Source organism: Manis javanica, chromosome 3 (assembly GCF_040802235.1).
Source record: "Manis javanica isolate MJ-LG chromosome 3, MJ_LKY, whole genome shotgun sequence".
In the NCBI taxonomy this organism is placed as follows: domain Eukaryota; kingdom Metazoa; phylum Chordata; class Mammalia; order Pholidota; family Manidae; genus Manis; species Manis javanica.
In genome coordinates, this window is record NC_133158.1 from 199,274,190 (window position 1) to 199,297,652 (window position 23,463).

Genomic DNA, 23,463 nt, shown 5'->3' on the forward strand with positions numbered 1-23,463 from the left:
CCTGTGGGGTAAAATGTGTGTCAAATCCCCGCGGTAGATTGAAGGCTTTACACGCGCAGAGCCGGGCAGCTCCTGGCACACTCTTCTGCGTATCCATACTGAACGACTTGTGGGAAACGAGAGGGCGGCTAAACCACTGAAGGGTTGTTTCTGTTGAATTCAGCAGATTAAATTTGCTTGGGTAGGTACAGAAGATCTTTATTCTAAAAATAACCACCGGAAAATAGATGCAGGGTTATATATGGTTTTCACGACGTGGGGGTAACGATCAAATTAGAATCTGTGTCAGCGCACGAGGAAATGTATTCCTGTACTGTGAAAATCTTTTCCGTGTATTCTGAAACAGAACTGAAATGTGTCCCCAAGAAACTGAAGACGTTTTAAATTACTGAAATTGATACCTAAAAAATCATGTTTATTATACTGACTTGTCATAATGGCAGCTAACAATTTATTAAGCAGTTACTGTGTCAGGCACGCATTAGGACCTCTCCATACAGTTTTTTACAAGCTCACAACATATATTTACATATGCAGGTTTTCTAATAATGTTAGTATCACCAAGAAGCTTCTAAGTGATTTTAAAACGTTCAGACAGGCAGCTGAGTACTTAAGAATCTGTTTGGACAGTATATTGTGGGTGTTTAACCCTCAGGAACAATTAAGCCTCTTTAATTAAGCCTACTCAATAAGCTCTTTTGTTACAAACCACCGCTGTGAGTAGCTAACCCAAAGATGAACAGAACTTTAGTCCATCTTCCAAAGAGTTCAAATGTTTTACAAATAACTTTTGGGCTTTGAAAGCTTCAGTTCCTACTAAAATCGGCAGGGGTCTGAAATCTACAGAGAACAAAAGAGGCAAATAAAGGAGACAAAGACACTCAAGAACAGAAGTTGTAAACTGAAGTCCCCGGCACTCAACCCTCTGGGCAAAAACCTAAACCTTTTCTCACAAAGAGGGGCTGCTGACACTCGTCAGTGTTAAACAGTTAACCTATGAGCCAGCAACTCCACTCCCTAGGTCTACATATGCTCCAGAGAAAGGAACTCATCCACATAAGTACATGTTCACAGCATTGTTCACAATAGCCAAAAACTGGAATCAACCCAAATGTATATTAGCTGGTGAATGCATAAATTCAGTGTGTGTATCTGTACAATACACGGGAATGAAGTACTGATGCATGCTACAATACAATGAACCCTGAAAACCTTGGCCTAGGAGAAAGAAGTCAATCACAAAAGACCACGTACATTATTCCATTCACATGAAATGTCCAGAACAGGGAAATCTGTCTAGCTAGGAAGGAGAATCCAGTGGTTGCCAGGCGCTGGATGGTGGGGATGGAGTAAATATTTCTCTTTGGGATGGTGAAAATAATTTAAACTGTAGGTTTTGGTAATGGTTTTACAACTCTGTGAATATACTAAAAGCCATCAAATTGTGTGCTTTAAGTCGGCAAATTTGTTCTGGTATGTGAAATATCTCAATTGAAAAGCTAAAAAAAAAAAAGGAACTGCTCCAGAAGTGCCTCTCCTTCCTCACCACTTTCCATTCCCAGCCACAAAAACTCTGGTTTATTCAATGTGACCAATTATTTAGATATTTGGGGTAAAATAAAGTATTTGAAACAATTTACAGCATCACAACCAAAAAACCATTGTTGTGTCTTTACACACACTCATGCATGCACACATCTAAAACAGTAGTAAAGAGTAGGTGGATATGTAACATCCAAAATATATAAAGACCTCATATGCCTCAACACCAAAAAAAAAAGAAAAAAAATTAAAAAATGGGCAGAGGACCTGAACAGACATTTCTCCAAAAAAAGAAATATAGATGGCCAACAGGCATATTAAAAGATACTCCACACCACTAATCACCAGGAAAATGCAAAATCAAAACCACAATGAGATATACCCTCACACCAGTCAGAATGGCCACTATCCAAAGACAAGAAATAAGAAGTGTTGGCCAGGATGTGGAGAAATGGAAACCCTCCTTCACTGTTGGTAGGAATGTCACTTGGTGCAGCCACTGTGGAGAGCAGTAGGGAGGTTCCTCAAAGAACTAAAAATAGAAGTACCATGCAACCTAGTAATTCCACTTATAAGAATTTACCTGAAGAAAACAAAATCCCTGATGCAAAAAGATATATGCACCTCTATGTTTATTGTTGCATTATTTACAATAGGCAAGATATGGAAGCAACCTAAGTGTCCATCAATACATGAATGGACAAGATGTGATACATATACACAGTGGAATATTATTCAGCCATGAAGAGAAAATAAACCCTGCTCTTTGCAACAACATGGATGGATCTAGAGGTTATTATGCTCAGTGAACTAAGCCACGCAGAGAAAGACAAGTACCATATGATTTCACTTATTTGTGGAATATAAATACAAAGCAAAACAGAATAAATAAAACAGCAGTAGACTCATAGACCCTGAGAAGGGACTGGTGGATACCATGGGGGAGGGAGGGGTGAGTGGAAACTGGGGTGGGGGATAAAGGAGCACAAAAATCCTCACTCCTAATGTAGGTTGGTCACAGGGATGGCAGCACAGCATGGAGAATATAGCCAATGATTCTGTAACATCTTCCTATGTTGACAGGTAATACCTATACTAGTTGGGGGTGAGAAGTTAATAATATGGGTAACAAACCACTCTTTGTATACTTGAAACTAATATAAGATTGTATATCAAAAAAATAAAAATAAAAACACAAAAAGCGGGATATGAATGGATATGAATCTTAATTCAACACTACATAGGCCTACTGTAATGCTGTCAAAATTAACCATGGAAAACCTCATTAAATGGAGTCAGGAGGGTAGAAGGGGTGCCAGGACCACTCCACCTCAATTACAGGAAGAATTGTCATTTATAGATCCCAACAGACAATCCTCAACAGGATTTATCAAGTACAGGCCCTAACAGGGAAAAATGTACACTGCTGTCCTACAAGAAATTGATTACCCCTCCAAATTGGCATCACCCTGAACACTTGCTTTTCTCCAGTGGACTTTCATTTAAAACAGTCACTGCCAACTTCCTCCTTCTTTGTGGGACTTGCTTATGGTTTTGCTATAGCTTGCATGTCCCTATTGCAATTCTCTGCTGTGCCCAAATAAACCTATTTTTGCTGGTAAGTAACTTTTATTTTTAAGGTTAGCATCTCCACAAGTGGAAAGGCCTATATTTTTTTTTGTTCGATTCCACTTTGCACACTCCCTGGTAAAGATGATCAGTGACTGTGGAATGAATGAGAAGAAAGACCAAGTGCAGAGGAACCCTATGGTACAGGGAGAGATAGAAATTAAAAGAGTTCCAAGTCAGCTTCACCACTTAATAGTTGCACACATTAGCAGGCTCACCATCTGTGAAATGGAGATTGACATTACAACTGCAGGTTGGTGGGGAAGATTTAATGAAATTGTGTTTGAAAAGCACCTGCTCAAGTTATGATAATGATGAAGATGGGGGGAGGAGGAAGAGGAGATTGGGAGGGTAGGAGAGGAAAAGGAGATGAAGATTACATTCCATCAATATGGGAAAAATTAGGAACAGGGGATCCTACCCCCTGAAATCATAGCATTAAACTATATAAGACAGAATTTAAGGGAAGTGATCACAAAAGCAGGTGCTTCTGAGGTCCTAGCTCTCATCTTCAGTTCATTCATTCATCCATTCTTCCCACAAATACTTGTGAAGCTTCTGTATGTGTTAGGCACTGTGCTAGGAGCTGGTGATACAACAGTATACAAAACAATGTCTGTCCTCCCTGTGCTTTTGCTACAGAGAGACTGACATAGTACAAAAGTGACATTGTATCTAATTTAAAGTGCCATAATCTTCTACCAGAAGGACACAGTGAGAACATGGCCATGCGTGAATCAGGATTCTCACTAGACGTTGAATCTTAGTGTTATTTAATCAATGACCAGAAGTTAACCATTAAATAGGGGCTTCCAGAGGCAGAGTGACCTGTGCAGGGCACCAAGCTGGATAAGTCCCTGGGTTGGGAAAGAGTTTGGTACATTCCTGGGACTAAAAGATGTCAGGTGGCTGAAGCAAGTTGGTGAGAGAAACCAGCTCAAGACAGTATGGGTGGTGGAGGACAGGCAGGGGCCAGGTGGTGCAGATGTGCTGATCATAGGCCACACTTAGGATTTTGGGTTGTATCCCAATGCTACTGGGAGCCTTAGAGTTTTCAGCATGGTGGTAATGTGATCTGGTTTGTGGTTTCTCTAGCTGCTGTGTGGAGAATGGGAATCCAGACGTAAGGCTTTTGGAGTTGTCTGGGCAAGAAACAGTATAGCCTCACCCTGCCAGTGACCCTGGAGACAGAGAGAAATAGATCGAAATATATTTTTGAGGGAGATTCTGGTAATTGGTAATGGCCTGGATATTAGAAATGAGGAAGAAGGTGTCAAAGATGGCATCCAAGCTCCTGGAATGATAAATGAGGTGGATGGATGTGCACTTCAGTGAACATTTACTGAAAGAAAAAAATAGGATAAGAAGTACATGTGACAGTGGTGGTGACTAGGATGGGCATGATCAGTTCCAGTTTCAGACTCACTGAGTTTGAGGTGCCTTGAATGAGGAAGGCATTCGAGCATATGTGTCAGTTAGGCATTCCTGCGCTTTGTTCAGCGCTTGGGTTCATGAAAGATGTGATTCAATGAAAGTGGGTCAGGATCCAATCTAGATAAAGTAGAGGTCAGCACAGATGAAAACTTCCCTTTATATAGGTTCCATGACATACAATATTATCTATCCCTGACAAATAACAAAGATGCTTCATATAGAGTGAAATACGGGTTGTATTGAGTCTTTGGATATGTTTCAGGCTGTAAGCCAGTGAGAATTAGGTTCAGCCACATCAGAACCGAAAATACAAATTAACAGTGATTTAAACCATAAGGAACTTATTTGTCTCACGTAAAAGCTGTCCAGAAGTAAGTGGTCTAATACGATTCCGCATTCTCCAGGGAAGCGCTGGCTTCCATCCTCGGTGTGACCTCGTGAGACGAGGTGGCTCCTGGCACTGCCTCTGTGATGGAGGAAGGGGAGGATAAAAGGGGCTCCCCCTCCCAGCTGAGTAAGCTGCTTCTCTCAGCCTTCCCGCAGGTCTTAGACAACATTTTTGCTTTTTATCTCATTGGCCAGAACTTAGTCACAGGACCACACTCCACTGCAAGGGAAAATGGAAAATGCGGTCTTTCATGCAGGCACATTGCCCCGCTAAATGAAATCTGAGTTTTCCTACAAAGAGAAAAGGTACGATCGATTTTGAGCAGGAACCTAGCAGGCTCTGCTACAGGCTGACACCTTTACAAGTGAGGTACATAAATGGCAAAGCATATTTATATGCTTTCCAATATCAATCCTCCCTGTAGCAAAAGCACAGGGAAGACAGACATTGTTTCATATACTGCTGTATCACCAGCTCCTAGCATAGGAGAAGAAATATGTCTTTGGGTGCCTTCCAACTGTATTAGGTTGTTTTAAGGGGGGCCTGGGAATGTCAAAATAGCTTAAACAATAAATTATTGGAGCACACCACTAAAAGGCTCCCTGTACAGGGACAGCAGGCTTCTGAAGGTTTATCTTCACCTTCAGTCCTCTGCAGTTCTCTCAGTTCTGCCCACTTCTTGGTATCGATTTCAGCCAGCCTCTAGGAAGCTTCCTTCATGAGGACCAAATGGGTTCAACATTTCCAGACTTGCCTACAAACAATATCCTTCCTTCCACAGAAATACGGTCCCCATCGCAACTACTTTAGTCTGAGCATCAAACCAGTTTAGGAGACTGCCATGCCCTAACTCACTTAACCCTGGAGGCTTGGTCCTCAGCTGCTCACTCAGGCAAAGGTGACAATAAGCCAAGAAGTCTAGGCCACCAGAGGCCACCCTCTGAGCTGGAGGTGGGTTAATCCACCACACTATGTGGATGCTATACAAGTTTGTGAACGAGTAATCTACAAAACATAATGGTGATGGTTGTACAACAATGTGAATATACTTAATCCCAATGAACTGTACAGTTGAAAATGGCTAAATGGTAATTTTTGTATTTTTACCACAATAAAAAAGTATAATGGAGAGTGAAAGACCACCTCATGCATAACCACTGCTAAGCATGTGTAGTGCACCTTTTCTTAAAGATGAATTATCACAGGATAATAATGGTCCACATGTGTTTGATATTTTCACTGCACCTCTGTTTTTAAAAGAACTTCTTTTCCCCACAGAACACCTGTTGACAATTCTTGTCCTGGTAATCTGGGTTTACAGTCTGAGAAGTGCTGTGCTGAAGAGCGCTGCACTGGATTCCAGTACTGAGAGTCAAGCTGGAATCTCTGTGTGACGGCTCCTTCTCTGAGGCAGCCGGCTGGGCTGAGGGATGCCTGAAGAGCAGGTGGAACATTATTCCTGGGAAGGTGTTTCTAGAAGAGATGAACATTTCAATCAGGAGACTGAGTAAAGAAGATGGCCCCCTCCACTGCAGGTGAGCATCACCCAATCCACTGAGGCCTGAACAGGACAAAAAGACAGAGGAAGGGCGAATTCTCTCTCTCTCTCCTTTGGCTGGGATGTCCGTCCATCTTCTCCTGCTCCCAGGTGCTGGTGCTCCCCGTTCTTCAGACTTCAGACTCATACTGGAATTCACGCCACTGGCTGTCTGTTCTTCAGCTTGCAAATGGCAGATGGTAGGACTTCTGGGAGTCCATAATTGCATGAGACAATTACTATAGTAAATTAGTCTCTCTCTCTCTCTCTCTCTCTCTCCCTCTCTCTCTCTCTCTCTCTCTCTCTATATATATATATATATATATATATACACATACACACACATATATACATACATACACTCATATATTTAGTATATATACACAATATACATATATATACAAAGCGGCATATACATATATATAAGTATGTGTATATACATATATGTGTGTGTATGTGTGTGTGTTGTGTGTGTGTGTATGTATATATCCCACTGGTTGATTCCACTTCTCTGGAGAACCCTAATTAATACATTGTGTATATTCCAGGATGGCAGTGGGTACATCTGTGTGTTGTGGAGGTACTGTTACTCATGCCTCTAATACTTACTGAGCACCCCTCTACGCCGGGGAGTATGCTAGCCCTAGGATTACAACAGTGAACAAAACAAGCACAATTCATGACTTCATAAAGTAATAGTCTCCAGTAAGAGAGAAAAAACATATCAAAGAAAGAAAGAGCTGTACCTGGTGCTATAACAGGGCATTTGGCCTATTCTGTGATGTCAGTGAGGAGTTAACAATTGTGCTGGGATCTGAAGGGTGAGGAGTTATTGGGAAAGATGGAACAGATGTGATGTAGAGAGGGAAGAAGCCTGTCCACAGGAAACCGTGTCAAAGAACCAGTACAAGAAACTGAAAAAGGCCCCGTGTCAGGAGCACTGTGGGCTGAGGTATGGCCCATTAAGGGGCCAGAGTCTCCCTTCTGCTTCTGTACCAGCCTTGCTTCTTTCCTTGAGAAAACTGAGTGTGGGTTTCAGAAGCCCTCCAGCTTCCCTGATCACCTTCAGGGCAAGCTCACCTTTTCCTGCCCTCCTAGACAACACAATTTGGAAGAGTTTGAGACCCCAAGGAAGTTCTAGCATTATTCCACTTACCTAAGGATAGTCAGCAAACACTGAGTGTCTGGAATGGCAAAGGCATTGTGGAAAGTGCTGCAAGAAATACAGAGGCAACCCAGTCCCTTTCTAGAGGCTTTTACAATCTGGTGTACATTTGACACAGGGAATAAGTGCACATGTAGGTAATTATTAAACAAAGCACATTGCTGCTTAGTCTGGCCAACCTGGTACCCTGACTGAGAAATGGAAGTGAAGCTGTGGTGGGGACATGGGGAATGGGGAAATGGGGGTGGGGTTTCCAATTCTCTCACATTTAAACTAAAGTCCTCAGAAGAAATCTGAGACTATCTTTTCAAGCTTGGAGCTAGAAGAACTTGGCTCAGGGCATGTGGGTCAAGCACACAACCCGTGCTCTCCTAGGTGGAGTGCCCTGTCATAGTGCAACCACCATTTCCCCTGCCCCCAGATGTTGGAGGGAACTGACATGGGAAAGAGAGAGCTGGGTACATTACATTCTATATGCTGAAGTTTATCACAGGCCCTCTGTACTGCCCCGAGAGCCCTCTTTCCTATAACAGGTGGATCAGCTTACCTAAGCAGTGATCTTGTAGTTTATTTTATCCAGCTAGCAATGTATATAAACACAGTTGAGGAGGGAAGAAAACAGCTCTAAAGACTATGTTTTTCCTAGCACCACAAATACCCCTGGTAGAATCCAGGGAGAGGTTTCCACAGGGTGACCTGTGTGTTGTGGAGGCAATGACGCAGTGCCTGGAAAGCCACTCTGCCTTGACAAGAGGCATATTCACAGAGTCCATGGGCACTTCAGTAAAATAAAAATGAAAAAAGTATAAGTACTCATGTTTTATCTTTTGACCCAATAATTCCAGACCTGGCAATTTGTCCTAAGAAGATAGTTATTTTAGATGGATATGCTTAGGACTTATTGTCATGCTTGTTGCAGGGGAAAAAAAAAAAAAGGAAGCAATCTCACAATTGGAAAATAACTAAATAAGCCAGCACATATCAACTCAGCAGACTTACGGGTTCATGGGTTTGACACCATTAAAATGACCACTTTTTCTGCTCTCAGAGGGGACACTGGCATTTTCGGATGCTTAGCCTTCATTCCCACTACCCACCAGCACCCTGATTTCCTCCTGGGCGGTCATTTTTCCCACACAGCATGTAGCCTTGGTAAGATGACTTGCCTGCTTCAAGCTAGGGAATCCAGAAAGACCACTGGAGGCTCCTTGTGCTAGTCCTTCCTCTCAGGCCAGCCATTGCCAAGGGCTGGGCACATGACCTACACCCTGCCAGCTAGGCTTTTTCCCAGGACTTTGACCCTTGAGCATAGTGAAGCACTGACAGGAGAAACAAAGTTCATCTGTTTCAGCCAAGAGTGTTGAAAGAGACCTGCTGCCTGACAGGCTACCCAGCTTTTTGTTCCAAGGGTGGGTTTGCAGGCTTCCTCTAGTATCCTACATACTTTGAGCAAAGTGCCTTTTTGCTTAAATTGCCAGAATCATGGTGTTTTTCCTCACAGCGAAAGAAGATTAATAAATACCTAGATTGTTTCCAGAAGGTGCTAGAACTTCAGGGAAACTATAGGGTACACATATCCCCTACTTTTTATAAGTTTGACTTACACCAATTTGCTTTTAGGAAAGATCTACATTAGTACCTGTTTTTGCTAACCTTAAAAAAAATCTGAAGAGGATTTTTGCTTTTATGAAAAAAAGGTGAAAAGAAAAAATAGTATTGTTTTTTGCAGGCAGGCATTACAAAAGCAGTGGGCATTACTTCTACCAGTATAGGTGGCACCATCACACTCCTTCCTCAGGAACTATATATACTCAGCATCTCGCCGCCATAGCTTTGAATTGTGTCTGAGTGTCTGTGCTTTATCTTGGGTTTCATGCCTCTATTAGCATATGTTCCAATGTATCAGAAAAACCTGAGAGATTTTTGAGAGATCTGAGTGTTCAAAAGTTTTTCCATACAAATTAATGGTAATAGCAAATTTAAAAAAAATTCCTGATTTGAAAAGATACATGCACCCATTTATTGCTGCATTATTTATGATAGGCAAGATATGGAAGCAACCTAAGTGTCCATAATTAGGTGAATGAATAAAGAAGATGTGGTACATATACACAGTGGAATATTATTCGGCCAGTTAAAAATATCCTGCTATTTACAACAACATGGATGAACCTAGAGGGTATTATGTTCAGTGAAATAAACTAGACTGGAGAAAGACAAATACCATACAATTTCACTTCTTTATGGAATATAAAAACAAAGCAAAACAGAATGAACACAACAGCAGTAGACTCATAGACACTGAGACTGAGAAGTGACTAGGGTTACCATGGTAGAGGTCAAGGGGGATACATGGGCACAACGATTCTCAACCATAATATAACTTGGTCACTGAGATACTAGTAGTACAGCATAATATAGCCAACAATTCTGTAACATCTTTCTATGTTGACAGATAGTAACTGCATTAATGCGGGTGAGAATTTAATAATATGGTTAACTGTTGAACCACTGTGTTGTACATTTGAAACCAATATAAGATCGTGTATCAATAATATGTCAGTAAAAAATAATGGTAATTGCTTCTTTGTTTTATGCCATTTCAACATATGAAATATTACATAAGAATACTTTACTTTCAGATAGTAGGGGAAACCTTTATTTGAAATTGGTTATCTGGCTGAGATAGAACAGAAAACAGTAGGACTCCCCCTTACATTCTGAGAGGGGAACCCAGTAGTCCACGGCATACTCCGGAGAAACAAGTCATTAAGTTAATCATCTCCGGTCACTTAGGTCTAAGTTACATGACCTTAACTCTGCCAACTTTGCTGGGCTAAGGTTTACCCAGAGAGCTGGCAATCCCTCTTTTCTTGCCTGTAGACGTCAGACATCGGAGCTCCTGGTTCCCAGTGCTTCAGACACAGGGACTTTCACCAGAGGCTCTCCCTCTGGTGTCCAGGCCTTTGGCCTCAGGTTGAATTACACCACTGGTTTTCCTGGTTCTCCAGCTTGCAGATGGCATATTGGGGACTTCTCAGCCTCCATAACCACTAAGCCAATTCCCATTATATATATTACACACACACAGAGACACACACACACAAATATACCCTATTGGTTCTGTTCCTCTGGAGAACCCTAGTACATCTCCCTTTGCCTGGAACTGGACTGCTTTATACCCATTGTCTTGACATCCTCTCCCTCCTGCAGTTTTTCCCCCCTGGATATTTCATTTTTAGATGGAGTTTTACTATAAATAGCTACATGGAAAATATTTTTAAAAAATAAGGTGGGAGGGTTCCCTGAACCTCTACCCTGTATTTGATCTCCTGCCATGGTCTCATCCAGTAGTGTGTAAGATACACGTGCAGTGAACAGAGTTCTCACTTTGACATGTGAACGATCTGAGAGATGACCAAAGATAACCTATTTCTCCTTACCAGACTTTTCCAAAAGCAATTAGCCCACACATACTTTCAAGAACAGCAGAGGGCAATCCTTCCAAAGATCATAGAAGTGTACTAGCCGGTTTTAGAATGCCTCATGCAGTAACTTGCAAAATGAATGAAGTTGCCAGGCCACCAGTCAGCAGGCTGTACAGGAAGCATAGGAAATTATAGGTTGAGTGTAAGATGGGCAAGAAAATGGACACTTAGTAGAGCTGCCATAGACCATTTGGAGAGTGGTCTGAACTCCATCACTACAGTTGTCTTATTGTATTGTACAAATTTATACTTATTTAAATATTGTTAGGAAACACTGTTTTTGTCAAAAAAAGAAAACACAACCCTTTCGGCAGAAATGAACTAAAAGAAAGTGGATGTTTAATGAAAACTTAAGTACTGATTTCCCATTTCTTAAAAATGTTGTTAATCAACTTATAAAGTGTTTGTCAACATTTCTTGTCCACCATGAGGCATCCACAGTGACGTGCCTAACTGCATAAAAACACAGAAAGCATCAGCATCTACTTCAAAAGTTAGAAGTTATTAAGAAAACTGGGTGCAAAGATGGCAACTTAACTTGCTCACCCACAGCAGGCTGTTTACGTACCACTTTGCAATAGTAAGTTTTCACTTATCAGCTGACTGTTCCTCTAAATTCATTTTTTTCACTTTTTCCAAGATTTCTTGTTGCATTACATAAAGTTAGACCCTAATGAAGGGGCTTCACTGATAGAAAAAGCTTCGCAAATGGTTAAATGAAACCATTTTTGTATCAATAAGGATCTGAATGAAAATATAGAGACTGCTAGCGCTCACCTATATCCAGGTCTCCTCTCTATTAGGTAAGACAGGAAGAATATACTTGCCACGGTCTGCTGTGTTAGTATCTCTGGCCAAGTTCTTGTGGATGTCATGGAAGTGACGTGTGTCATTTCCAGGCTGGAGCACTGAGTTGCTGGTGCCAGGCTCTAGGGCACCATCTTCTCCTGCCTTGGCAACCATGAAGTCCTCATGTTCCAAATGGTGAAACAATGAAATGATTAGGGCTCTGTTAGATACCTTCATTGACTGACAGAGAATATGTAATTTGAGAAATAAACTCTTGTTGTATAAGCCACAAGATTTTGGAATTGTTGCCAAAGAATAGCCTGTCCTATGCTGATTGATACAGAAGAATTCCGAGATCTCAGGAAGGGGAATATCTGATGAGATTGAACTTTTAAACTATTTTTTTAAGTATTTTTAAAAATCATTTTAAAGTTTTTCTTGGCGTAATGGGTATAGAGTTTCTGTTTGGGTTGATGAAAAGTTCTGGAAAGAGATAGTGGTGATAGTTGCACAACACAGTGAATGTACTTAGTGCTACTGAATTGTTGTACTTAAAAATTGTTGAAATGATAAGTTGTAGGTTATATGTATTTTACCACAATAAAAAGAATCACCAAAAAAAAGCATTTTTACCAAAATTTTTAGTAACAATAGGCATTGGAAAAATAGTCATTCATATATTGTTGTGGAGAATATAAATAGATGCTTCTTTCTGGAGTCAATTTTGCTGATACTTATTAAAAGGCCTTTGAAATATGATGTCATTTGATTCATTTATTCCTCTTCTGGGAGTATAGACCTAAAATTTAAAAAATAATAATTTGCCAAGTTTTACATAACATGATCATAACCCCAGCATGGTTTTCAAAAGCCAAAAACTTGAAACAGTCTGAATTTGTCCATGGTGGATTGGTTAAATAATTTAGGCTATATTCATACATGTGAGCACTATGTACTATTTAAAATTATAATATAAAAGAATGAGAAAATTAGAAAAATGTTCCAATATAATGTTAAATGAAAAAGATAAAGGTCCTAAGTTGAGTAATAAATTCCTACATGTGAGGTTAATTTGACAGCATAGATTCTTAATGAATTTATGCTTACTTTCTATTCATAAAATTATCTAAGATTGTTAACTGTAGTTGCATGGTTACAATTACAAACTCTCTAAACTTCTCAGGATACTATTTATCTGGGCACAAAAACAAACTCATTAAAATAACTAAATTATTCCTTACCTTCTTTGCATTTAAGTTGCCTTACTCTCTTACCCCCTTTTATTTCAAGGTTGTTATTGAGAGAAGAATGGAGAAAAAGAGGTTCTGGTTAGTTCTGCTTCCTCTGTTATCTGTCTAACATTATATCATCTTTCCCCAGAGTCTTTATGTTTTTGTTCTTGCTATGAACATGACCTTAAAAGGACCCTTTCTTAATTTTTTTTTTTTACTATTTTTCACATCTCTAAGCTCATTCTAGATTCTGCTTTTCCTACTATTGTTACTCAAGGATCATGCTGCTCTCCAGTCTTAGGGTGAACGTACACATCTATCCATTGTCTCATATTTTGGGCTCAGTAGAGGAATGCCTCTGCAGTCACTCTTGGTTTTTTAAGATACCTCTCCTTTTTTCTTCCCTATTGGAATTACTTAAAACAAGTTTCCAACCTGAATTATAAGGGCTCTCAAAAGTATCTGAAGACTTTCCAAGGAGAGCTGTTGGCAAGGAAAACTTTTTTTCCAAATCTTCAACTTCCATTTGTCTTTTTTCCTAAAATTGATCTGTTTGAAAAAACACTTTGCAAGTTCTTCTACCTACTTCCCCTGTCACAGCGACCCTTTTCCCAAGGAATGGGAGAAGGTGGAAAAGCATATTGAAAATTCATCCATCCACATCCTGTCCCAAGATGTAAATATTTCCAGAGTACCAAGGAGACAATTTGGAATATTTTTTTCTGGAAGCTGTCTATAATGACTAACTCAGTATGGTACTTTTTGTCTTTTCCTGTCTTAAGCTTATTTCTCTTAAGGGTGAGGTATAGCCTTAGAAACTGCCCCATAGATATTCTGAATATATTGTAGGGTTAGGTGGTAGGAGTGATGACTACTTTCCTGTATTAACTTGCCTCTCTGATCCTTAAATGTAATTAGAGAATGCTTTCCTTTTTAAACGTGAACTTTGTGTGTGTATGTGTGTGTCTTATCAATATTTTTTCCTAGAATGTGTTGTCAGCTGGATAGAACAACACCTTTGAAAGATTATGTTGACTCTTTAAAGTATAACTGGAATGTATAGCTACTAAAAGACATGATGGCTAAAACCTTTCAGGAAGAGTTTACACAATTTATTTCAAAATAAATGCAGACTATTCAAAAGGAGAATTAAAACTTATTTCAACAGTTCATATCATGAAATGGTTTTTGATTTGCTGACAATCTTTCCATACATCAGATTCCTCCATTGTAAAATGGGGATAATAATAGTACCCCTTCATTGAGTAATTTTGGAGATTAAATGAGTCAACCTATAGTCTAGGCAAAGCACACAGAGCAGTGCTTGGTGCACAGGAAGTGCTCTTCATGTTGGATTGCTCCCTCTGCCTGTCTTTAGTCCTCTTCTCTTAGTCTGTACTCACTCCCTTGGCAACCTCACCCAGTCTCCTGGTTTACATATCATCTATACGCCAGTGATCCCCAGATTGATGTTTCCAATGTCCGCTCTCTCCAAAACTCCAGACCCATACCTTCAACAGCCTTCTGGACGTCTCCACTTGGAGACCTAATAGATGCTTCACACATACACTTTCCAAACTGAACTCGTATTCTCCCCGAACCTTCTCCACCTACAGCCTTTCCCTTGTCACTTGATGACAATACCATCCTTCCAAAGGCTCAGGCCTCCCCAAACTTGAAGTTAATTTTCATTTCTTTCTCACTCTACATCCAGTCTGTCATCCTGCAAAAATATATACAGAATCTGACCACCATTTACTACCTCCACTGCTGTCCCCTGCCACAAGCCACTCTGATCTCTCTCCTGGAATTCCACAACAGATTCCTGGTTATACGTACATATATATTCACGCACATACATATTAACTTTTTTAAAGACTAAAAATATGCATCAAATTGTTGGCAGGGGCTATCTTTGGGTAGTACTATTACATGTGATCTTTTAAAAATATTGTTTTTTGATAGTACTTTTACAAATTAGCTGTAGGAAATAATTAGGATATGCCCACAGATTTAAGTTCAAGGATTCTAGTTACAACAATATTGACAATAGGGAAAAATTGGAAATAGCCTACATATCTAACAATAGGAAAGTGGTTTAATAAATTATTATAGCTAGATGATGCATTATCTTACATGCTAAACACATTTGTAAAAGGTTAATAGCACAGTTAGTGAAAAAATATTATGAAATAGCAAGTACACTATGAGATCAACTTTGCAAATTTAAAAACCTATACGAAGAGAAGGCAGAAAAGATATGCACCGAAATATTAATGGCAATCATTACATAGGAAACACATACAAGTGGCCATGATCTAGAGCTTAACAGTGGTGAAAGAGCCACTTCTTCCCATTAGTAAAGCTGCTTGGAATTCATAAGCTCAGAACAAATGTGCAAATTCTAATCAACACTTCCTGCAAATGTTCTGCAGTGGCAGCTTAAGCAATCATCTTTTACAGGCTGCAAATGTGCTCATAGGGTATGTTACATGAATAAAAAGATACTTTAACAATGAGTTTGTTGTAACAAAAATGATTCTTATACAGCATACTTAGCAAAAGGAAAAAAAATCCCCTTAACGCTTTTAAAAATTTAGGCCTTTTAAGTCATTGCCAGATTAAGATGGGTTAAGCTATTTTTTGCAATGGCTGATAAGGAGTTTCCCAAGAGCCTCTTAACAGGTTTAATCTGCTTGAAAAAAGTTACAAGTGCAAGAAATAAGTTGCCTAGTATCTCAGTGAATAATATACAGTTTTTAACTCACATCTTCCTTGGTTTCTAAATGTTGAGCTTAGAAGTTCTTAGAATTTTGTTTCATGTGTTTCTTGTCACAGAATAAAGTGATAAAAAAAAAAAAAAAGGAAAACAGTTGTAAATTCACAACTGCTGCTTTGCTCTTTGGAACATAAAACAGAATTTTTACCAAACAACATTCCCCATGAAAGATGGGAAGGTTGATTATGTGCTTACAAAAACATAAGGCTTTCCTGTTTTCTTTTTTTTTCCCCCCAGACTATTCTGGCATTCTTTAAGACCAAGATAAAATTCTTTTGTTTTCTGGAGAGAGGGAAAGGTAGAAATTACTAATGTAAAACATAAGCATCTTAGCAGTCTCAACTCAAGGAAATCAACTCTAGGTTTACTTGGAATGAGTGTGTGCAGTAAGATAGGAAATGCCCATGTTGGTTGTCTTGCCAGTGGGTTTCAGCCCTGGGCAAGTTCGCTATGGATTCAATGTGACCAAAGAAATTGACAGCAAAACCTTCTTGGGGTGAAAGTATTATACCCAACTTTACTTTCAGGTGGCAGGTCAGTCACTAGAATCTCATTCACTCAGAGTGAGTGTGCAGGCAGCAAGCCGGTCTGCCTCTGGGCCCCTCTGGCATAGCCGTCCTCTCAGCCTCTCTGCCTGCACAGTCATCCCGCACAGCCATCCTCTGGGCCTCTGTCCTCGGCGCCGCCACCAGTCCAGCTCCTGCTCTGCTCTCCTGCTGCCTTGCAGCCCTGCCACCGCATCACGCCCAGAGCACTGGGCGGAGCTCTTTATATAGCGTCAACAGCCATGTATTGCCCACACGTGTGCAGTGAGCCAGTCAACCAGAGCCAGGTGAGAATCCTGGCCACAGGAACTCTCATTTATCCACATTGGTCCTCTCTATAGGCGGGCTGATTCTGTACACCACACATGCCTGTCAAATTTAAGAACTGAATGTAATGACTGTCTTACCAAAGGGTTTCAACCCTGGGCAAATTCACTCACTATGGATTCGGTAAGACTGAAAAATGGTAACGGAACGTTGAGGGTAAAAGCGCTTATACCCAGCTTTATTTTCATGGTGGAAGGTCAAGTGCTAGAACCCCGTCTGCCTCAGGGCAAGTATGCACGCAGCAAGCAGGTCTCTGCCTCTGGCCTCTCCACCACCCCACAGACCTGCAGCACAGAGCAGAGTTCTTTACATAGAGTCAGTAATAACTCACTGCCCACACGTGTGCAAGCCTGAGCCTGTGAGAACTGTAAGTGCCCAGTGGGCAAGCAGACCAGGGTCAGGTGAGAATCCTGGCCATGGAACTTCCATTTTCTCTGCAATGACATCTAAATTAAAAAACCTCTACAAGAGTATGAATAAAGAGAAAAATCATTTATTCCTAGACATTTAGTCAAATCCAAGGTGGAATTTCTCCCTCTGAATTTATACAATAGTTATAAATTTAGGAATTGTGATATTTTAGAGCATGTTTCAAGAAAACTGCCCTAAGGTCTAAGCACATTTTCTTACTGAGAGTTAATTTTTAAACTACACTTTGCACAAATAAGAGTCAATATTTCACTGATTAAAAAATGGACAGACTCCAGCAGAAGTATCTCCACCTATCAATTAGCCACAAAATTAACAGATCTTCAGCCTCTATAGCATCAGCGGCTACTTCAGTGGTATTTGCAATAACAGAGAAGTAAAGGGAGCACTTGTTTGTCAATACATAGTCATCAAAGCCACACAAATAAAAAACCCTGAACAAGCTGAATGGCTGATATTTGGCACCTACGTATCTCCTGAAAATTTAAAGGACCTAATTAAAGAGCAGGTAAATGTTCATTAGGGTATTGAGGATGAATTTCCTTGGCTCTCAAAGTCCTTATTAAGCCCTTAGTTGCTAAGCCTGCTTTCCATTTAAGAGCCTAAATCTCGACCTTCTGCATAAACTTTGCAGTTTACAGATTAAATGTAGCCAACCCAAGGGTTTGCCCCTCTCCCTTCCTCTCTTTTTCTGGGGATTGATATGTTGTACTGACCTCAGAGACATCTGGCTCAGGGTCTGCTGAGATAGGTAACTCCCTCTAGCCTTTAGTCAGCTCCTTTTCCTACTGCACCCATCTCTGTGAGCCTCATCCTGACCACAAGACCCCTCCAGGTCTGTTGACCCACTCTGGTCTCTTGTGTGCCCCTGCTGGGAAGCTCAGAAAACTGTTGGATACTCAGTAACCTGGAGGGTGGGGAGCATGTCTCAGTCACTTGGCCTCAGCTGTGTGGTGCGCAGGGGCCTCCCCATGAGGACTGATGGAAACAAGGTAAAGATCCTGTCTGCCCTGAAGTCCTTCCTACTTTCCCCTAGGCAATTTCTTGTCCTCTCAGCTGACTCAGGAGAGCAGACAGGGGGTGCAATCCTTTCTTAGGCACCTATAAGCCTCTAAATTCTAGTCACATACCCTCAGATTCTCTTACTTCTAGCACACGTTTGTATCCTTTTGGTAGACAACTTCATACCTCCTAACTCTTTGGTTTGTAGTGGAAATGCTCTGTCCTGAGTCCTCCAAGCTCTTACTCATTTAGATCTCAAAAAACATGTTTCCTCTTTCAAGAAACTTGCCCTTATGATAAAAAGCTGCTCTTTCAGCTTTGACTTAAAAATTCCATTCAGAAACTCAGTTGTCTTTTCTGGGCTATGCTCACCTTCATTCTGGAGCAATAAATACTGTGGAGTCACGGGCTGAAGGGGAAGGGCTAGTGTATGGGAGGAGAACCAAAAAGCCTTTGAAGAAGAGAAACATTATTATCTCCGAACTGCATCCCACCACAATCAGAAAGTATGTTTATTAGTCAGTATGTGACAAACGATAATCAGGCGTTATACAAGCCCTCTAGTGGACATTTGTGAATGTGCAGGACATTTTTAGTTAGACAACATTATTTACTGGCATTTGGTGGATAAAGGTTAGGGATGATAGATATCCTACAATGCACAGGACAGTTTCATACAAAATGCCCATAATTTCTGGCTGAAAAATGCCAAAGGCTTTGCTGGGGTTTTTCCAGTCTTTGGCCCCATTCTTTTTACTACTGAGTACAGCTCCAGACCGCCATCTCTCAAGTATCAGGGCCTCCCATTTACTTCTGAGAGCCTCTTTTCCTCACCTCAGTTCCATGGAACCAGCCTAAGTCCCCATGCAGCAGTTGCCTGTCACCAGCCTGAGCTGTTTGGGGGTAACAAGTGGGCTAGTAGTTTCTACATTCGCCACCATTGCACACTTGCAGACAAAAACACAGTTTCACTTAAGTCTTTGATGAAGCAATAAAGTAGTTTTATATTAAATTTCACCCCTTGGGTACACATCTTTTTTTTTAATTGAAGTATAACTGACATACAGTATCCTATTAGTTTTAGGTGTACATCATAGTGATTTCATATTTTTACACATTACAGAATTATCCCCACAGTAAGTCTAGTTACCATCTGTCACCATACAAAGTTATGACAATGTTATTGACTATATTCCCTATGCTGTCTAAATGACTTTTATTTATTTTATAACTGGAAGTTTGTGCTTCCTAATCCCCTTCACCTGTTTCACCTACCCCTAACACCTTCCCCCTTAGAATCCAACAGTTTGTTTCCTTTATCTATGAGTCTGTTTTTGTTTTGTTTTGCTTAGCTTTAGAGACTCCAAAAATAAGTGAAATCATGTGGTATTGGTCTTTGTCTGACTTACTTAGATAATACCCTCTAAGCTCATCCATGTGGTTGCAAATGACAATATTTCCTTCCTTTTTATGACTCAGTAATATTCCATTTTGAGTATCTATCTATGTGTATGTGTGTGTGTATGTACATATACACACAACACATTTTCTTTATCCATTCATCATTCAGTATTGATGACCAGGCTGCTTCCATAGCTTGGCTACTATAAACAATGCTACAATGAACATGGGTCACAGATACCTCTTCAAATTGGCATTTTCATTTTTTTTTTCAGAAAAATACCCAGAAGTGGAATTGTTGCACATGGTAGATCTATTTTTAAGTTTTTGAGGAGGCTCCATACTGTTTTCCATAGTCGTGGCACCAGTTGACATTCTCACCAATAGTGAATAAGGGTTCCCTTTTCTCCACATCTTCACCAATTCTTATTTTTTGTCCTTTTGGTAATAATCAATCTGGCCTATATGAGGTGATATCTCATTGTGGTTTTGATTTGCATGTTCTTGAAGATTAGTGATGCTGAATATCTTTTCATTTGCCTGTAGGCCATCTATATGTTATCTTCGGAAAAAGTCTATTCAAGTCCTCTGACGATTTTTTTTTTTTACATTTAAAAAAAAAATTTTGTTGTCATTAATCTACAGTTACATGAAGAATATTATGTTTACTAGGGTCCCCCCTTCACCAAATCTGCCCCACAAACCCCATTACAGTACTGTCCATCAGCGTAGTAAGATGCTGTAGAATTACTACTTGTCTTCTCTGTGCTGCAAAGCCCTCCCCGTGCCCCCCCACCACATTATACATGCTAATCATAATGTCCCCTTTCTTTTTTCCCCGCCCTTATCCCTCCCTTCCCTCCCTTTCTCCCCAGTCCCTTTCCCTTTGGTAACTGTTAGTCCATTCTTAGGTTCTATGATTCTGCTGCTGTTTTGTTCCTTCGGTCTTTCTTTGTTCCTATAGTCTTTGGGTTTGAGGTGAGTCTCTTGTAAGCAGCATAGAGATGCGTCTCACTTTTTTATCCATTCTATTATTCTGTGTCTTTTGATTGGTGCACTCAGTCCATTTACATTTAGGATGATTATTGAAAAATATGTACTTATTGCCATTGCAGGCTTTAGATTCGTGGCTGCCAAAGGTTCAAGGTTAGCCTCTTTAGTATCTTACTGTCTAACTTAACTCACTTATTGAGCTATTTTAAACACTGTCTGGTCATTCTTTATTTTTCTCCCTTCTTATTCCTCCTCCTCCATTCTTTATATGTTGGTTGTTTTATTCTGTGCTCTTTTGTGCTTCCTTTAACTGCTTTTGTGGGTAGTTGATTTTATTTTTTGCCTTTAGTTAGTATTTGGTTGGTCTGCTTTCTTTGCTGTGATTTTATTTTCTCTGGTGACACCTATTTAGTCTTAGAAGTGCTCCCATCTAGAGCAGTCCCTCTAAAATACCCTGTAGAGGTGGTTTGTGGGAGGCAAATTCCCTCAACTTTTGCTTGTCTGGGAATTGTTTAATCCCTCCTTCATATTTAAATGATAGTCATGCTGGATACAGTATTCTTGGTTCAAGGCCCTTCTCTTTCATTGAATTAAATATATCGTGCCATTCTCTTCTGGCCTGTAAGGTTTCTGTTGAGAAGTCTGATGATAGCCTGATGGGTTTTCCTTTGTAGGTGACCTTTTTCTCCTCTCTAGCTGCCTTTAAAACTCTGTCCTTGTCCTTGATCTTTGCCATTTTAATTATTATGTGTCTTGGTGTTGTCCTCCTTGGGTCCTTTCTGTTGGGAGTTCTGTACACTTCCATGGTCTGATCGATTATTTCCTCCCCCAGTTTTGGGAAGTTTTCAGCAATTATTTCTTCAAATACTCTTTCTATTCCTTTTTCTCTCTTCTTCTTCTGGTACCCCTATAATGTGGATATTGTTCCTTTTGGATTGGTCACACAGTTCTCTTAATATTGTCTCATTCCTGGAGATCCTCTTATCTTTCTCTGCGTCAGCTTCTATGTGTTCCCGTTCTCTGGTTTCTATTCCATCAATGGCCTCTTGCATCTTATCCATTCTGTTTATAAATCCTTCCAGAGATTGTTTCATTTCTGTAATCTCCCTCCGGAAATCTGTAATCTCCCTCCAGACGTCTGTAATCTCCCTCTGGACTTCATCCTTTAGCTCTTGCATATTTCTCTGCAGCTCCATCAGCATGGTTATGAGCTTTATTTTTAATTCTTTTTCAGGAAGACTGGTTAGGTCTATCTCTTTCTCAGGGTTTGCCTCTGTAATCTTGGTCTGTATCACTTTCTTCTGCCTTTTAATGGCGATAGATATATTTGTGGGGAGCTGGCATGTGTGTTGGGTAAGAGAAAGTCCCTTCTTGCCAGTTTATAGCCTTCCTCTCCTGGGAGAACAGCGGCCTCTAGTGGCTTGTGCTGGGCAGCTGCGTGCAGATGGGGCTTCTGATCTTGCCCGGCTGCTATGGAGTTTATTTAGCTCTGCAGTTGCTGTGGGCATGGCCTGCCTCAGGCTGCTGCTCCAATATGGCAGAGCTGCATCAGAGGGGGAACAGGCGGGAGGCTGTTTATCACAGTGAGGAGCCTCCGAGCTGTGCTGTGGGGGTTCCCACGCTCAGGGTTCCCCAGGATTCCCAGCTGCCAGGCTAAGTGTCCCAGGGCACTTCCATCCAGCTGTGAAGTCCCTGTCCCTTTAAGGCTTTCAAAAAGCACTCGCTTTTCTTTGTCCCGGGTGTGCCAGCTGTGGGGACCCACTCACAGGTCTTACTATCCTGTTACCCTAGTTTCCAGCACCCCACGCATGCACTGTGTCTGCACTCCGGTGCAGATGGCTAAGGCTGGGTGTTTAGCAATCCTGGGCTCCCTCTCCCTCCCCACTCCAACTCCTCTCCTCCCGCCAGGAGCTGGGGTGAAGGGCACTTGGGTCCTGCCGGGTCGCGGCTTGTATCTTACCCCCTTCACCAGGCGCTGGTTTCTCGCAGGTGTGGATATGGTCTGGCTGTTGTCCTGTGTCTTCTGGTCTCTCTTTTAGGGATAGTTGCATTTGTTGTATTTTCAAAAATATATATGGTTTTGGGAGGAGATTTCCACTGCTCTACTCACGCCGCCATCTTGGTTCTCTCTCCTCTGCTGATTTCTTTGAACAGTATTTTTAATATTGTTTAAGTTCTTTATATATTTTGTATATTAACCTTCATTTGGATGTATGATTTGCAAATATCCTCTCCCATTCAGTAGGCTTCCTTTTCATTTTATTATTGGTTTCCTTCAGTGTGCAAACACATTTTTATTTGATGTAACTCCATTTTAGTTTTGTTTCCCTTGCCTGAGGACATTGGTTGAAAGGCATATTGCTAAGACTGATGTCAAAGAACTTATCACCTATGTTTCTTCTAGGAGTTGTACAGTTTTAGGTCTTACATTCAAGTCTTTAATACTTTTTGAATTAATTTTTGTATATGGTGTAAGATAGTAGTCCAGTTTCATTATTTTGCATGCAGCTCTCCAGTTTTCTGAACACCATTTATTAAAGACTGTCTTCTCCACACTGTATATTCTTGCCTCTTTTGTAATAGATTAATTGACCATATACATATGTATGTATATGGGGTTTTTTTTCTGGGCTATTTTATTCCATTGATCTGTGTCTGTTTTTGTTTTTGTTTTGCCAGTACCATTCCATTTTGATTGCTATAGCTTTGTATTATAGTTTGAAAACAGGGAATGTGATACCTCCAACTTTGTTCATCATTCTAAAGATTGTTATGGCTATTTG

The 23,463-nt window shown here is 40.5% G+C and overlaps 1 long non-coding RNA gene across 1 annotated transcript in view; it reads right to left on the reverse strand.

The window, feature by feature from the left end:
- Positions 1-12,596: 12,596 nt before the first annotated feature.
- Positions 12,597-23,463, reverse strand: part of LOC140848543 (uncharacterized) — a 38,015-nt gene continuing 27,148 nt past the window's right edge. The window contains exon 3 of the long non-coding RNA XR_012129625.1: positions 12,597-12,771. This is a non-coding gene — a long non-coding RNA (uncharacterized lncRNA). The remainder of the gene's footprint in view (positions 12,772-23,463) is intronic.